Source organism: Pantherophis guttatus, chromosome 3, assembly GCF_059756535.1.
Source record: "Pantherophis guttatus breed Tessera chromosome 3, ASM5975653v1, whole genome shotgun sequence".
In the NCBI taxonomy this organism is placed as follows: Eukaryota; Metazoa; Chordata; class Lepidosauria; order Squamata; family Colubridae; genus Pantherophis; species Pantherophis guttatus.
Genome location: NC_142065.1, coordinates 212978834 through 212996253, shown reverse-complemented (window position 1 = coordinate 212996253; position 17420 = coordinate 212978834). Strand labels below are relative to the sequence as shown.

Genomic DNA, 17420 nt, shown 5'->3' with positions numbered 1-17420 from the left:
TTTCTTCCTGCTTATCTTCAATCCGTGCATCACCAGGTATTGCAATGTCAATGAACCGTACTTTTTTCTTTTCAACTATTGTTATGTCAGGTGTGTTGTGGACCAAGTGCCTGTCAGTCTGAATCCTAAAGTCCCACAAGATCTTGAGTTTCTCATTCTCTAAAACTTTCTCAACCTGATGTTCCCAGTGGGTTTTGCTGTACTCAAATCCAAACTTCTGGCACAATTTCCAGTGAATGATCATTATTATTATTATTATTATTATTGTTGTTGTTGTTGTTGTTGTTATTATTATTATTATTATTTTATATTATTATATTATATTATATATTATATTATTAATACTATTATTATTATAGTATCATTATCTTTTCATCTCTTTCCCAGGTTCCTTGAAGTCCACCAGGATGTCCTACCAGAATCTGCAGTGCCGGCCCCCACCTCAGCAGTGCCAGCCCCCACCACAGCAGTGCCAGCCCCCACCTCAGCAATGCTGTCCCCCTCCCCAGCAGTGCTGCCCCCCTCCCCAGCAGTACTGCCCCACTCCCCAGCAGTACTGCCCCCCTCCCCAGCAATGCTACCCCCGTTCCTGGCAATGCTACCCCGAGTAGCAGGATCAAAATCCAAAATGCTGTTAAGAAGCTGTTGAAGGCAACGTCCAGAAGGGGAATGGAGAAAGAGAAAGTCCATCTCTTGAGATCTTCCAACCTCAACCAACACGGAAGCCCACCAAGAAAACAAGACCCCTGGGAACTGATGCTTCGAGACACCGTCCACGCAACTCTGGGGTGGCTTACTTTGTTGGCTTCTTGAAGGCCAACCCAACCACCGAAGGACTGTGCAGTTGGACATCTCGGCAGCCAAAACCATCCTGAGAACTTCCAAGAAGACCCGGTCTCTTGATCCTTAATCATGTCCTCGTCTTCTCCTCTCTTCCCCCTTCTGGTGCCTTGCCCTGCGCTCTGCTTCTCCCCTGGCAAAATCTTATTAAAATACATGAATTAGCTGACATTGGAAAGTTGTCTTTCTATGGGGCCTTTGGGTGTGGGGGCGGAGGGGAACCCCAGAGGGCGGGACAAGAAACCATGTTTGGAAACGAATCACAGAGAGAAGCCACCGGGAATGAACGAGAAACTCCCTAAGAGTGGGGACAATGAACCAGTGGAACAGCTGGTCACTAGAAGTTGTGGGTGCTCCATCACTGGAGGTTTTTCAGAAGAGACGAGATAATCACTTATCTGAAATGGAATAGGTTCTGCTTGAGCAGGGGACTGGACTAGAAGACCTCCAAGGTCCCTTCCAACTCTATTCTACTCTTTGTTTCCTTCCTTCCTTCCTTCCTTCCTTCCTTCCTTCCTTCCTTCCTTCCTTCCTTCCTTCCTTCCTTCCTTCCTTCCTCATCACTGGAGATTTTCAAGAAGAGATTGGGTCAGGCTTGATTTACCAAACACAGGTCGACTTACGACCGCAATTATGACCATTTCTCACACTTCTGACCGTTGCACCATTCCTATGATCACATGATCAAAATTCAGGTGCTTGGCAGTTGGTTCATCTTGATGACTGTCATGTGACCCCCCTTTTGTGACCTTCTGACCAGCCAAGTCAACGGGGAAACCGGGTTCCCTTAACCACCGTCTTCCTCATTTCACAACTGAAGGGTTTCGCTTAACCACGGTGGCAGGGAAGGTCGGGAAACGGGGCAAAACTCACTTAACCAGTCTCTATGGGGCTCAAACGTCACAACATCCAGATGGGACCTTGAGAGCATGTTGCATTCATCCTGGTGGGCTTCTCATGAGTAGTCCAGTTTAGGAAAAACACAGGACAAGTGTTTTCTCGGGATGAGGAAGCCTCGAGCTGACTCCAGACCTCTCTTTTATTAGTTATCAAAATACAGCGTCATCAGAAGGCGTTATTATGGCTACACATCTCATATTACATACAAGAAATAGAAAAGCATCCATATATTCTCCATATAAATTTCACATTCTACCAATTACAGTAAATCACGTGAATTCTAGGAAAGCGATACTAAAGGTAAAAACAAAACTTAACTCTGGCTATTTGCTGCTAGCCGAGGGGCCCATCTCCCCGTCTCCCCGCTATCAGAGATTACCTCAGCCCTCAGGAATGTAGCACAAGGAGATGTCTCTGCCTTTGCAAATACAGTCTATGTTATGAACAAAGAGAGAACGAATAGGGCCCTTCAGAGAGTATCCATATGAACCCGCTTTTTCTACTCAGATTATTTCGGTGCCAAGCTCCATACACGTGTCCAACCAGCTAAACTGGTCTATACATGTACTATGGCCACCGCATTCCCACAAGAGCATCCATGGATGGCTCAGGACAGGGGCTTCCAAACGTGGCCACTTTAAGATGGGTGGCCTTCAACTCCCAGAATTCCTCAGCCAGCTGGGTTGCTTCGGGAGGTCACACACACACACGTACAGTGGTTCGGAATGGCAGCGCGCGGATCTGCTCAGGGCCCTTTAAGAGCACTTGAGTGGATCCACTGCCCCGGAGCGGATCCGGGCGCTGCCATTCCGAGCCTCTTTACGTGTGTGTGTCTTTGCTCCTGGTCTTTCACAGCAGCCCATGCCGGATGTCCCATCCCCAGCTGCTCGTCTTCTAGGTGCCTCGCCTTGCCCCCGCTGCCCCGGGAAGGGGAGCGTGTGTCTCGGCTGTTCTGGCCGCCCCAGAGACCCCCAAGGCACAACAGGTGAGGCGGTGGTTGCCCCCCGCAGGCTCCGAATGGCAGTACCCGGATCTACTCCGGGGCCTTCCAAAGCACTGGAAATCGGCTGTCACGCCGCGTGACCCCCAAGGCAGCTCCCCCGAGTGGACCCACCACCCAAGGAGCACAATCTGGGGGCAGCTTTGGCCAGCCGGGCCCAGGCAAGGCCAGAAGGGGTGAATTCCCAAACTCCAGTTCAGCCAGCCGGGGACGGGACGTCAGGCACGGCTGCTGGGAAAGACCAGGAGCAAAGAGACACACACGCTGTGCGCACAGCGGTACTGGTGAGCAGCAGGAAGCTTGGGGTGAGGGGAAAGGGGGAGCAGCCAAGCGCTTTGCTTCTCCGGAACCGGTAGTAAAAAAAGGCTTAAAAAGTAAAAAAAAAAAAAAAAAAAAAAAGTCCTGATGATCACGTCGCTCAGCTGATCGTCGGAATTTTATTTTATTTTTTTACTTTTTAAGCCTTTTTTTACTACCGGTTCTCTGGAAGTAAAACTAGGAAGTAACGACAATCGGGTGGGTGGGCGGAGCCTCTAGCTGCCATTGCTACCGGTTCTCCGAACCACTGGCTGTCATTGCTCCCGGATTGGCCAAACCGGTCCGAACCAGGAGCATTTCACCCCTGCTAACCAGGCTCTGGAGGCCCTCTTGAAGGTGGAATTGGGTGGAAACAGGTCCGTTTCCGGCCTTCCCGAACTTCCAGCAGGCCCATGTTTCGCCCTCCCTGAGCCTCCGCGTGCACCCTGCACTTACCTGCCTCCTAAATGGGCCGTGTGGGCACCCTGGGGAGGGGTGGGCGGGGCCAGCCAGGAGTAGGATTTGGGGCTTCTCCAAAGTGCACAGAATCTTAGCTAGAGGTTCTGCCGAACCCCTGCGAACCCCCAGCAGCCCACCCCTGGCTCCAAGTGTACATATCCACATGCACGCTCCCCCTTACACACAAACACACTGCAAACCTTTCCACCCCCGGGGAGAGGGAATATTTGACATTGCAAGCATCTTTACTTACCTGGAAAGTATGACTTATTTATTGATTCATTCATTCGACTCTTGAAAACAGAGGTTTATTAACCTCCATGTAATCTTCTGGAATAGATTTTCTTGCTCTTTTTAAGACTCTTTAACATTTTGTTTTGTGGTTTTTTTCTTTGTTTGTTTATTGGGGGGCAGTTTTCTATTTTAACTTTTGTTTCTTCAATACAATAAAAAAATGGAAGCAAAACCACTATTTGAACCAGAAGCTACCATTCGGCTATTTCTGTTTATTCTCTACTCTGGACCAGTGTGAGTTTTTTTTTAAAGATCCCCTTTCTTAAATGAGATTTAATGTTAGTTTCTTCTGGAATACAGAGACTTTTGCGGTTTTTAAGAATAACATTTGGAAATTTTGTTTTGTGTTTTGCTTCGTTTATGTTTATTTTTTATTCTGGAGGGAGGAGTTTTGTAGTTTAACCTTTTTTTAAAAAATAAAATAAAAAATAGATGGCGCGGCACATCTGGGATCGTCGCAGCCTTTTTTTTACTTTTTTAAAGCATTTTTTACTACCTATTCTCCCGAGCCGGTAGTAAAAAACTGCTTTTGAAAGGGTTTTTAAGAGGTTCCCAGGCGCGCCATGGCTGATCCCCCCCACGTGCTGTTCTACTTACCTTGCCAAGCCTCCTTTTGGGGCGCACTGCGTGTGCGCGCATGCAGATCATGTTTGGTGTGCACTGCACATGCACGCATGCAGCACTCCTTTGGCGCATGGTGTACATGCGCGGCCAGCGAACCGGTAGTAAGCCGCTTCAGATTTCACCACTGCTCTGAGCCACTCTCGCAGGGGTGTGGCTATTCCTGACCTGCATTTTGTTTGTATGTTTTGGATATAGTTTTGTCACCTCAGCCTTTTGACTTTGGCCATCCATTAAAAAGCTGATCGTTTTGGGAAGCCTCGTCTCGAGTCTCACTCCCTTTGGCATCTCCGTGGCTCGGGGAAACTTCTGGGACCTTACAAACTGTTTTCCAGGGCGAGATAGTTGCCTCGCCCCGGTCGTAATAACATTACCAATTTTAGCATGACAGCTCCTTTACTGCCTCACCTGACCTGGAATGTACCAATCAATTTATAACGCTGTTATTCCCCTAAAAAAGCCCCTTCTTACACAGCTGCCTCACAGCTGCTGTCTTAGGTGACATGTAGGATAAATATGGCATTGGAAGACTGGAAGCGAGACAGAAATAACATTTAGCTAACTTTCGGTTTCGTTCTAATAGTTGGGCTATCCGTGACAGCTCAGGTGACGGGAACAGCCGATTCTCCCTCTGACAGCTCCTTTTCTAGTCAGCTGTCAGGATAAATCGCTCTTCTCGCTTGAACAGAGGACCGGAGTGAAGCCTTAATGTTTATGGACCTGAGATAGGAGAAACATTGTCCAATGTCCTATATGTACCTGCATTAGATCCTAATCTGTTGAGCGTGTCCAGGTTAGACAGTCAAGGTAATGAAATTCTCTTTGCAGGAGGAGAGTACTCCATCAGGAGAGGTGGAAGGGTGGCCTGTATGTTCTCGGAAGGCACGAGAATAGCTGTGCACAAACTCATACGAATGCTCCCACACATGACAATTGTGTACTTTTGTTGCACAGGGGAGTGGAGCTGGCGAGTTTCAGAGGGCTGCGGAAGATGCCAGACCTAGCTAGGTGGCGTAAGCCACAGCAGAAGCCATAGCAGTGCCGAATGTTCTTAGAGCGCGCTGTTTGTAAGGAGGCAAAATACAGGGTTTTTTTTAAGGAGGATTATCTTTCTCTTTATATATATGTACCCCTGAAGAACCCCTGTTTAGAGGCCGTTTGACGTTACGATGCTGTAGGCTAAGAGCAGGCAGAGCTGGGTGTGGGCGGAGTTAAGCAGGTTATCAGTTTAGAATCATTACGTTGCCACAAATGACCCAAGTCAACTCTTTGGAATTCCCTTTCAAAGGCTTAAGCAATACATGCTAAACTGCAACTTAACATATGATCCTGATTCTTTGCACCTGACAGATGCCACGTAATGGCCAGTCCTCGCACTTATGACCGCCGCAGCATTTATTTATTTATTTAATTTATTTTATTTATATACCGCCCTTGTCCCGAAGGACTCAGGGCAGTGAACAGCCTTGATAAAAACACTTTACAAAATAGAATTTAAAAGCAAATTAAATAATTAAATCATAGGCCAATTTAAAACTCTCATTTTAAAACCAATTTTTAAAACCGCCTTTAAAACCCAATTTAAAATCCTTTATCCCATCAGAGCGGCTTGCTGGAATAACAGGGTCTTCACTGCACGACGGAAGGCGCGGAGGTCGAGGATCCTTCGTATGTCCGGGGGCAATTCATTTCAAAGGGCAGCGGCCCCCACAGAGAAGGCTCTCCCCCTGGGGGTCGCCAGTCTACATTGTTTGGCTGACAGCACCCTGAGGAGGCCCTCTCTGTGTGAGCGTACCGGTCGGCATCCTGCACTCCTGTGATTCTCACTTGCATGCTTTGCAACCAGATTCCGATAAGCAGAGTCAATAGTAGCAGAAGCTTGGCCTGAGCCCTAGAAAAACATCCCAGTAAACCAAAATATAAATGGGGAGCCCAGCAACCGACGCTAACGTCAAACCCTCACTAAGCGACCTGTCGTAAGTCGAGGACTCCCCGCATTCTTATTATTTCCATTTTCTTTTCCGCTTTCTGAGCGGACGGACTCCAGAAAAGCCATTCCTCCTCTAGAAGGAGGAAATCAACCCAGATCTGATAAGGAAACAAGGCCATTCTCTCTGTGGATGAATAGCAAATAATTTACCCCCTTCCCAATGATGGCGCAGACAGCCAGCTATGAGGAATGGAATGGAATGGAATGGAATGGAATGGAATGGGATAGGATAGGATAGGATAGGATAGGATAGGATAGAATAGGATAGGATAGGATAGGATAGGATAGGATAGGATAGGATAGGATAGGATAAGATAGGATAGGATAGGATAGGATATGAAATGGAATAAGGAAGAGGAGAGGAGAGGAGAGGAGAGGAGAGGAGAGGAGAGGAGAGGAGAATAGAATAGAACGGAACGGAACGGAACGGAACAGAACAGAACAGAACAGAACAGAACAGAATAGAATAGAATAGAATAGAATAGAATAGGCATTGGCATTGGCATTGGCATGGAAGAGAAGAGAAGAGAAAAGAAGAGATTAGAGGAGAGGAGAGGAGAGGAGAAGAGAGGAGAGGAGAGGAGAGGAGAGGAGAGGAGAGGAGAGGAGAGGAGAATAGAATAGAATGGAACGGAACGGAACGGAACGGAACGGAACGGAACGGAATGGAACGGAACAGAACAGAACAGAACAGAACAGAACAGAATAGAATAGAATAGAATAGAATAGGCATTGGCATTGGCATTGGCATGGAAGAGAAGAGAAAAGAAGAGATTAGAGGAGAGTCGAGGAGAGGAGAGGAGAGGAGAGGAGAGGAGAGGAGAGGAGAGGAGAGAAGAGAAGAGAAGAGAAGAGAAGAGAAGAGAAGAGAAGAGAAGAGAAGAGAAGAGAAGAGAAGAGAAGAGAAGAGAATTCCTTATTGGCCAAGTGTGACTGGACACACAAGGAATTTGTTTTTGGTGCATATGCTCTCGATGTACATAAAAATACAAGATACATGTGTCAAGAATCCTAAGGCACAACACTTCATGATAGTCATAGGCTACAAATAAGCAATCAAATCATACTAGGAAACAATCGGTATCAATATTGATGTCAGAACAGCCACATGAACAGCTTGAGCATTGCAAAAGGGGTTGTCTGGCATGCGGAAAGGGTGGTCCTTCTCCTCCCCCTGGCACGTAAGAAGGAGAAACTCGATGCCAACGGAATATTCCCCGGCTGCTTTATAAATCCAAGACTTCTGCTTCCTCAATTCACTTCGCCCTCCCAGCTACTGAAGACTCAGATCGTATCTCCGAGCAGGTGAGTAGTTTCGGTTGCTTCTCCCAGCCTGACTGAGCATTGAAAAGGCCGGCAAAGCTGAAATCCAGATTTATTTCGGCTTGAATTGGGATGAAGGTTGCAATCCTGGTGGAAGAAAGAAACCCATTTTTTTAAAAAGAAACCGAGTTATTGCAGTGTGCTTGAATTGAATGCAGCTGTTTTAATTGTTAATGGCTGTTTTGATGCACCTTTAAATCTGAACTTAAGTCTAACCTGAATTCCAGATTTATTTCAGTTTGAACTCAGTTGCAATCTTGGAGGAAGAAGGAAACCTAGTTTTTTTAAAAAAACAAACTGAGTTATTGCAGGGTGCTTGAATTGAATGCTGCTATTTTAATTTTTAGCGGGTGCTTCAATGCACCGTAAAAACTTAAGATTTTCAATTAAGCCTAAGCTTAAATTCTGATTTATTTTGAGCCGAAATGAAGGCATTCGAATAAGTTGCTTTAAGATGTGTGGACTTCGATTCCCAGAATTTCCATATTATTATTATTATTATTATTATTATTATTATTATTATTATTATTATTATTATTATTATTATTACTATTATTTAATCTTTAGTGAGATTCACAGCCTTTGAGGCTGGTTAATAGCTCAGCAGCTCGAGTCCTAACCAAGGACCTAGGAACTGTTAAGGTATTGTCGGAGGATGTAAGCTGTTCCGAGTAAGGTGGTTTTTTGTAGAGTCAAAATGTTCAAGTTCGGCAAATTTAGGATTTCTAAATAGCGGGGTAGCCCTTTGGGTATTGCTCCAAGGGCTCCAATTACAATCGGGACAACACACGATTTCTTTTTCCACAGTCGCTCAACTTCAATTTGCAAATCCCGGTACTTTGTGATATTATTATCATCATCATCACCATCATCATCATCATTATTATTATTATTATTATTATTATTATTATTATTATTATTTAAAGGATGGAAACTTGGCTTTTGGGGAGGAGGGGGCAAGGCAAGCTCTCTTGTCTGATTTTGATAACTGTCATCCCCCTCAGTGAGGGAGGTGGAGCGGATCCTCCAGATTCAGGAGCAGTCTACCACCAAGGGAAGCAGGAAAGCAGGCTGAATAGGAGCAAATTTTAAATAAGCTTTCTGATTATCGAAACAACTGGACAATTCTTCTTTTTTCTTTTTTTCAATTTTTTTTTTGAATTTTTATTTCTTATACACATAGTGTAAATGTACATTCCCTTATACATAATTGGTCATACATATACCTATTTTTCTTCAAGAACGCCTAAAATTAAGGCATTTTGACTACCTCCGGGGTTGCTCTTCTACCCTTTCTTTCCCCTCATTTCACAACAAACCTTCTTCTCCTCCTTTCTTTCCCTTCCCTCCCTCCTCTCCTCTCCTTCCTCCCTCCCTCCTCCTCTCCTTCCTCTTTCCTACTTCCCCTTTCTTCCCCCCCTCTCCTGCCCTCCTCCACTCTTTTCCCCCTTTCTCCCCTTCTCTCCTACTCCTGTCCCCTGTCCTTTCATCCTCTCCTTTCCCCTTTCTTCCATTCCTCTCTCTCCCTCCCCTCTTCTTACCCTCTACTCTGCTCTCCTTTCTTTCTCCTTTGTTGTGAAATATTTTCCTTGTTTGGTATCCGAGTAACCCCAATATTCTAATAATATAGACTTTCTTTTCAATTTCTTTTCAATTTTACTCAATCTGTCACTGTTATCATCATAATTGTACATTTATCCTTATAATCTTCTTTCTTCCCCCCTCCCATCCCCCTTTTCCATTTACTCTTCATTTGCTATTAAGTTGAATAGACGATTCTTCTTTTCATCTCTTTCCCAGGTTCCTTGAAGTCCACCAGGATGTCCTACCAGAATCGGCGGTGCCGGCCCTCACCTCAGCAGTGCCGGCCCCCACCTCAGCTGTGCCGGCCCCCACCTCAGCAGTGCCAGCCCCCACCTCAGCAGTGCTGTCCCCCTCCCCAGCAGTGCTGCCCCCCTCCCCAGCAGTACTGCCCCCCTCCCCAGCAATGCTACCCCCGTTCCTGGCAATGCTACCCCGAGTAGCAGGATCAAAATCCAAAATGCTGTTAAGAAGCTGTTGAAGGCAACGTCCAGAAGGGGAATGGAGAAAGAGAAAGTCCATCTCTTGAGATCTTCCAACCTCAACCAACACGGAAGCCCACCAAGAAAACAAGACGCCTGGGAACTGAAGCTTCGAGACACCGTCCATGCAACTCTGGGGTGGCTTACTTTGTTGGCTTCTCGAAGGCCAACCCAACCACCGAAGGACTGTGCAGTTGGACATCTCGGCAGCCAAAACCATCCTGAGAACTTCCAAGAAGACCCGGTCTCTTGATCCTTAATCATGTCCTCGTCTTCTCCTCTCTTCCCCCTTCTGGTGCCTTGCCCTGTGCTCTGCTTCTCCCCTGGCAAAATCTTATTAAAATACATGAATTAGCTGACATTGGAAAGTTGTCTTTCTATGGGGCCTTTGGGTGTGGGGGCGGAGGGGAACCCCAGAGGGCGTTCTGGGTTCTGCTTGAGCAGGGGACTGGACTAGAAGACCTCCAAGGTCCCTTCCAACTCTATTCTACTCTTTCCTTCCTTCCTTCCTTCCTTCCTTCCTTCCTTCCTTCCTTCCTTCCTTCCTTCCTTCCATCCTTCCTTCCTTCCTTCCTTCCTTCCTTCCTTCCTTCCTTCCTTCCTTCCTTCCTTCCTTCCTTCCTTCTCCATCACTGGAGATTTTCAAGAAGAGATTGGGTCAGTCTTGATTTACCAAACACAGGTCGACCTACGACCGCAATTATGACCATTTCTCACACTTCTGACCGTTGCACCATTCCTATGATCACATGATCAAAATTCAGGTGCTTGGCAGTTGGTTCATCTTGATGACTGTCATGTGACCCCCCTTTTGTGACCTTCTGACCAGCCAAGTCAACGGGGAAGCCGGGTTCCCTTAACCACCGTCTTCCTCATTTCACAACTGAAGGGTTTCGCTTAACCACGGTGGCAGGGAAGGTCGGGAAACGGGGCAAAACTCACTTAACCAGTCTCTATGGGGCTCAAACGTCACAACATCCAGATGGGACCTTGAGAGCATGTTGCATTCATCCTGGTGGGCTTCTCATGAGTAATCCAGTTTAGGAAAAACACAGGACAAGTGTTTTCTCGGGATGAGGAAGCCTCGAGCTGACTCCAGACCTCTCTTTTATTAGTTATCAAAATACAGCGTCATCAGAAGGCGTTATTATGGCTACACATCTCATATTACATACAAGAAATAGAAAAGCATCCATATATTCTCCATATAAATTTCACATTCTACCAATTACAGTAAATCACGTGAATTCTAGGAAAGCGATACTAAAGGTAAAAACAAAACTTAACTCTGGCTATTTGCTGCTAGCCGAGGGGCCCATCTCCCCGTCTCCCCGCTATCAGAGATTACCTCAGCCCTCAGGAATGTAGCACAAGGAGATGTCTCTGCCTTTGCAAATACAGTCTATGTTATGAACAAAGAGAGAACGAATAGGGCCCTTCAGAGAGTATCCATATGAACCCGCTTTTTCTACTCAGATTATTTCGGTGCCAAGCTCCATACACGTGTCCAACCAGCTAAACTGGTCTATACATGTACTATGGCCACCGCATTCCCACAAGAGCATCCATGGATGGCTCAGGACAGGGGCTTCCAAACGTGGCCACTTTAAGATGGGTGGCCTTCAACTCCCAGAATTCCTCAGCCAGCTGGGTTGCTTCGGGAGGTCACACACACACACGTACAGTGGTTCGGAATGGCAGCGCGCGGATCTGCTCAGGGCCCTTTAAGAGCACTTGAGTGGATCCACTGCCCCGGAGCGGATCCGGGCGCTGCCATTCCGAGCCTCTTTACGTGTGTGTGTCTTTGCTCCTGGTCTTTCACAGCAGCCCATGCCGGATGTCCCATCCCCAGCTGCTCGTCTTCTAGGTGCCTCGCCTTGCCCCCGCTGCCCCGGGAAGGGGAGCATGTGTCTCGGCTGTTCTGGCCGCCCCAGAGACCCCCAAGGCACAACAGGTGAGGCGGTGGTTGCCCCCCGCAGGCTCCGAATGGCAGTACCCGGATCTACTCCGGGGCCTTCCAAAGCAGTGGAAATCGGCTGTCACGCCGCGTGACCCCCAAGGCAGCTCCCCCGAGTGGACCCACCACCCAAGGAGCACAATCTGGGGGCAGCTTTGGCCAGCCGGGCCCAGGCAAGGCCAGAAGGGGTGAATTCCCAAACTCCAGTTCAGCCAGCTGGGGATGGGACGTCAGGCACGGCTGCTGGGAAAGACCAGGAGCAAAGAGACACACACGCTGTGCGCACAGCGGTACTGGTGAGCAGCAGGAAGCTTGGGGTGAGGGAAAAGGGGGAGCAGCCAAGCGCTTTGCTTCTCCGGAACCGGTAGTAAAAAAAGGCTTAAAAAGTAAAAAAAAAAAAAAAAAAAAAAGTCCTGATGATCACGTCGCTCAGCTGATCGTCGGAATTTTATTTTATTTTTTTACTTTTTAAGCCTTTTTTTACTACCGGTTCTCTGGAAGTAAAACTAGGAAGGAACGACAATCGGGTGGGTGGGCGGAGCCTCTAGCTGCCATTGCTACCGGTTCTCCGAACCACCGGCTGTCATTGCTCCCGGATTGGCCAAACCGGTCCGAACCAGGAGCATTTCACCCCTGCTAACCAGGCTCTGGAGGCCCTCTTGAAGGTGGAATTGGGTGGAAACAGGTCCGTTTCCGGCCTTCCCGAACTTCCAGCAGGCCCATGTTTCGCCCTCCCTGAGCCTCCGCGTGCACCCTGCACTTACCTGCCTCCTAAATGGGCCGTGTGGGCACCCTGGGGAGGGGTGGGCGGGGCCAGCCAGGAGTAGGATTTGGGGCTTCTCCAAAGTGCACAGAATCTTAGCTAGAGGTTCTGCCGAACCCCTGCGAACCCCCAGCAGCCCACCCCTGGCTCCAAGTGTACATATCCACATGCACGCTCCCCCTTACACACAAACACACTGCAAACCTTTCCACCCCCGGGGAGAGGGAATATTTGACATTGCAAGCATCTTTACTTACCTGGAAAGTATGACTTATTTATTGATTCATTCATTCGACTCTTGAAAACAGAGGTTTATTAACCTCCATGTAATCTTCTGGAATAGATTTTCTTGCTCTTTTTAAGACTCTTTAACATTTTGTTTTGTGGTTTTTTTCTTTGTTTGTTTATTGGGGGGCAGTTTTCTATTTTAACTTTTGTTTCTTCAATACAATAAAAAAATGGAAGCAAAACCACTATTTGAACCAGAAGCTACCATTCGGCTATTTCTGTTTATTCTCTACTCTGGACCAGTGTGAGTTTTTTTTTAAAGATCCCCTTTCTTAAATGAGATTTAATGTTAGTTTCTTCTGGAATACAGAGACTTTTGCGGTTTTTAAGAATAACATTTGGAAATTTTGTTTTGTGTTTTGCTTCGTTTATGTTTATTTTTTATTCTGGAGGGAGGAGTTTTGTAGTTTAACCTTTTTTTAAAAAATAAAATAAAAAATAGATGGCGCGGCACATCTGGGATCGTCGCAGCCTTTTTTTTACTTTTTTAAAGCATTTTTTACTACCTATTCTCCCGAGCCGGTAGTAAAAAACTGCTTTTGAAAGGGTTTTTAAGAGGTTCCCAGGCGCGCCATGGCTGATCCCCCCCACGTGCTGTTCTACTTACCTTGCCAAGCCTCCTTTTGGGGCGCACTGCGTGTGCGCGCATGCAGATCATGTTTGGTGTGCACTGCACATGCACGCATGCAGCACTCCTTTGGCGCATGGTGTACATGCGCGGCCAGCGAACCGGTAGTAAGCCGCTTCAGATTTCACCACTGCTCTGAGCCACTCTCGCAGGGGTGTGGCTATTCCTGACCTGCATTTTGTTTGTATGTTTTGGATATAGTTTTGTCACCTCAGCCTTTTGACTTTGGCCATCCATTAAAAAGCTGATCGTTTTGGGAAGCCTCGTCTCGAGTCTCACTCCCTTTGGCATCTCCGTGGCTCGGGGAAACTTCTGGGACCTTACAAACTGTTTTCCAGGGCGAGATAGTTGCCTCGCCCCGGTCGTAATAACATTACCAATTTTAGCATGACAGCTCCTTTACTGCCTCACCTGACCTGGAATGTACCAATCAATTTATAACGCTGTTATTCCCCTAAAAAAGCCCCTTCTTACACAGCTGCCTCACAGCTGCTGTCTTAGGTGACATGTAGGATAAATATGGCATTGGAAGACTGGAAGCGAGACAGAAATAACATTTAGCTAACTTTCGGTTTCGTTCTAATAGTTGGGCTATCCGTGACAGCTCAGGTGACGGGAACAGCCGATTCTCCCTCTGACAGCTCCTTTTCTAGTCAGCTGTCAGGATAAATCGCTCTTCTCGCTTGAACAGAGGACCGGAGTGAAGCCTTAATGTTTATGGACCTGAGATAGGAGAAACATTGTCCAATGTCCTATATGTACCTGCATTAGATCCTAATCTGTTGAGCGTGTCCAGGTTAGACAGTCAAGGTAATGAAATTCTCTTTGCAGGAGGAGAGTACTCCATCAGGAGAGGTGGAAGGGTGGCCTGTATGTTCTCGGAAGGCACGAGAATAGCTGTGCACAAACTCATACGAATGCTCCCACACATGACAATTGTGTACTTTTGTTGCACAGGGGAGTGGAGCTGGCGAGTTTCAGAGGGCTGCGGAAGATGCCAGACCTAGCTAGGTGGCGTAAGCCACAGCAGAAGCCATAGCAGTGCCGAATGTTCTTAGAGCGCGCTGTTTGTAAGGAGGCAAAATACAGGGTTTTTTTTAAGGAGGATTATCTTTCTCTTTATATATATGTACCCCTGAAGAACCCCTGTTTAGAGGCCGTTTGACGTTACGATGCTGTAGGCTAAGAGCAGGCAGAGCTGGGTGTGGGCGGAGTTAAGCAGGTTATCAGTTTAGAATCATTACGTTGCCACAAATGACCCAAGTCAACTCTTTGGAATTCCCTTTCAAAGGCTTAAGCAATACATGCTAAACTGCAACTTAACATATGATCCTGATTCTTTGCACCTGACAGATGCCACGTAATGGCCAGTCCTCGCACTTATGACTGCCGCAGCATTTATTTATTTATTTAATTTATTTTATTTATATACCGCCCTTGTCCCGAAGGACTCAGGGCGGTGAACAGCCTTGATAAAAACACTTTACAAAATAGAATTTAAAAGCAAATTAAATAATTAAATCATAGGCCAATTTAAAACTCTCATTTTAAAACCAATTTTTAAAACCGCCTTTAAAACCCAATTTAAAATCCTTTATCCCATCAGAGCGGCTTGCTGGAATAACAGGGTCTTCACTGCACGACGGAAGGCGCGGAGGTCGAGGATCCTTCGTATGTCCGGGGGCAATTCATTCCAAAGGGCAGCGGCCCCCACAGAGAAGGCTCTCCCCCTGGGGGTCGCCAGTCTACATTGTTTGGCTGACGGCACCCTGAGGAGGCCCTCTCTGTGTGAGCGTACCGGTCGGCATCCTGCACTCCTGTGATTCTCACTTGCATGCTTTGCAACCAGATTCCGATAAGCAGAAGGCACAACACTTCATGATAGCCATAGACTACAAATAAGCAATCTGTCAGAGGCAATCAGCCCCATTACCTTCCTGGGGTAATTGCCTGGATCGTGGAACTTTCCTTGTGTATATTCTTGAAAAATAAAACCGGAATACATCTTCTAGTTAAACTCATATTTATTGTAAAGAAGAAAATAAAACATCTTACTGATCTAAATAATTAAATTGTTACATTTTGGTAAAGTTCCTACCGGCTACATCTCTGCAGCCGGACTTCTCTTGGCAAGAGAACAAAGAAAAGTGTGAAGTACAAAGAAAGGAATGCAGATATACATAGTTAGCTTACTGATAACAAAATTGGCAAGCTACGGAAAGTCTGACAGTCCAGAAATAACGAGCTCAGCTGGTAAATACAAAAATGCAGTGACAACCCCTTCTTTTGCCAGTTGAGCGAATATCAGGTACATCATCAAATAAGGCACATCTTCTTATGTAGATACTCATGTTGAGCTGCTGAAAGCGGTTTGTTGAGCATATCTGCAATCTGATCATGTGTAGATACATACTGCATTTTAACAAAACCTTTATTCACTAATTGTTTTATGTTTTGATAACAGATGTCAATGTGTCTGGACCTAGAACCTGTGAAATGTGATTCAGAAATATAAACCACTGATTCATTGTCTTCCATTACTGTGATCGGTCGGATCGGGTGTGTCCAGATATCTGTGACCAAGGCATCAAACCAAGTTAGAGAATTACATGCCTCTGAAACACAAGCATATTCAGCTTCAGTAGATGAACAGGAAACAAAATTCTGTGTACGCACTTGCCAATAAACAGGACATCCATTTAAGAACATCATATAACCTGAAGTACTTTTACGTGATTTCTTATCTCTTGCCCTATCAGAATCTGCATAACAACATAATTCTGCATAATCAGTATGTGTTGGTTCTAACAATAACTTTATATGTTTAGTGTTTAGTGTGTTTTAGGTGTTTCAATAAATTCTTAACACATGTCGAATGAAACTGTTTTGCCTTACCTACGTGTCGAGACAAGAGATTTACACTAAATGCAATGTCGGGTCTGGTCCAACTACTAATGTATAACAGTGACCCAATAACTGAACGATAAAGTATTTGATCCTCGAACTCAGGACTTGCTTCGTGTGTCAAGTTGTGAAAATCTGTTTGCATGGGTGTCTTTGTTGTGTTAGCATCTTTCATGTTGCAATGATGCAAAATTTGTTCAATTTTATCTTCTTGTGAAAAACTAAACCCCTTCTGTGTTTTTTCAATCTGAACACCTAAATAAGTGCTAATATGACCCAATTATTTCCATGTGAAGTATCTCTGCAAAGCTTTGGCAAAAATTTCACTCATTTGCTTATTTGGACCAATATAAACAATATCATCAACATAAACAAGAACTATCTCATATGCATTGTTAGATCTTTTTGTGAATATGCACTCATCAGTTTTGGACTTAATAAAGCCCATTGAATTTAGTTTGTCAGTAAGACACAAGTACCACATTAAACCAGACTGTTTCAGACCATAAAGACTTTTGTTTAGAAACCAGGTATCCCCTTCTTGCTGTCAGAACCCTGGAGGACCTCTCACGTAGATCTCTTCATCTAGGTCAGCATGTAGATAAGCCGTGTCAACATCGAACTGGAAAACTTCTAAACCAAGGATAGTTGCAGTTGCTAAAGCAATTTTTACACTTTCAGTTCGGACTGTCGGTGTAGTCCTCAGGATAACGTTGAGCGAAATCCTGAGCTACAAGTCTGGCCTTGTACAATGACTCACCATTTGGCTTCTTTTTGATTCTGTAGACCCATCGAGTGCCAATGACGTTTTTGTTTGCTGGAGGTTTTGCAGGGGTAAACACCTTAAGTTTCTTTAGACTGTCCATTTCAACCTGCATTGCCTCATACCATTTCTCTTGCTCTGAATCAGGAAGATGTTTGATTTGTGTGAACGTATCAGGTGGAAGTGTAACATTGCAAATCAAAGGCAAGGGTGCTTTTGTCAGTTGCCAAGAATATTGTTGTGGAGGGATCCCTTTGTGGCCCTCTTGGAACGTCTCGGAACAACTGTCCATTCTTCTTCTGCTTCGTCCTCGTCCTCACATTTGTCGCT

The 17420-nt window shown here is 45.8% G+C and overlaps 1 protein-coding gene and 2 long non-coding RNA genes across 3 annotated transcripts in view; all 3 read left to right on the top strand.

The window, feature by feature from the left end:
- LOC148114991 (uncharacterized) overlaps positions 1 to 1009 on the top strand; it is a 1919-nt gene extending 910 nt beyond the window's left edge. The window contains exon 2 of the long non-coding RNA XR_015732928.1: positions 388 to 1009. This is a non-coding gene — a long non-coding RNA (uncharacterized LOC148114991). The remainder of the gene's footprint in view (positions 1 to 387) is intronic.
- The window catches only part of LOC148114985 (uncharacterized), a 451234-nt gene that overhangs the window by 186609 nt on the left and 247205 nt on the right, over positions 1 to 17420 (top strand). The window lies entirely within an intron of this gene.
- On the top strand, positions 7672 to 10148 carry LOC148114990 (uncharacterized). The gene is made up of 2 exons (XR_015732927.1): positions 7672 to 7706; positions 9525 to 10148. It is a non-coding gene; the product is annotated as an uncharacterized LOC148114990 (long non-coding RNA).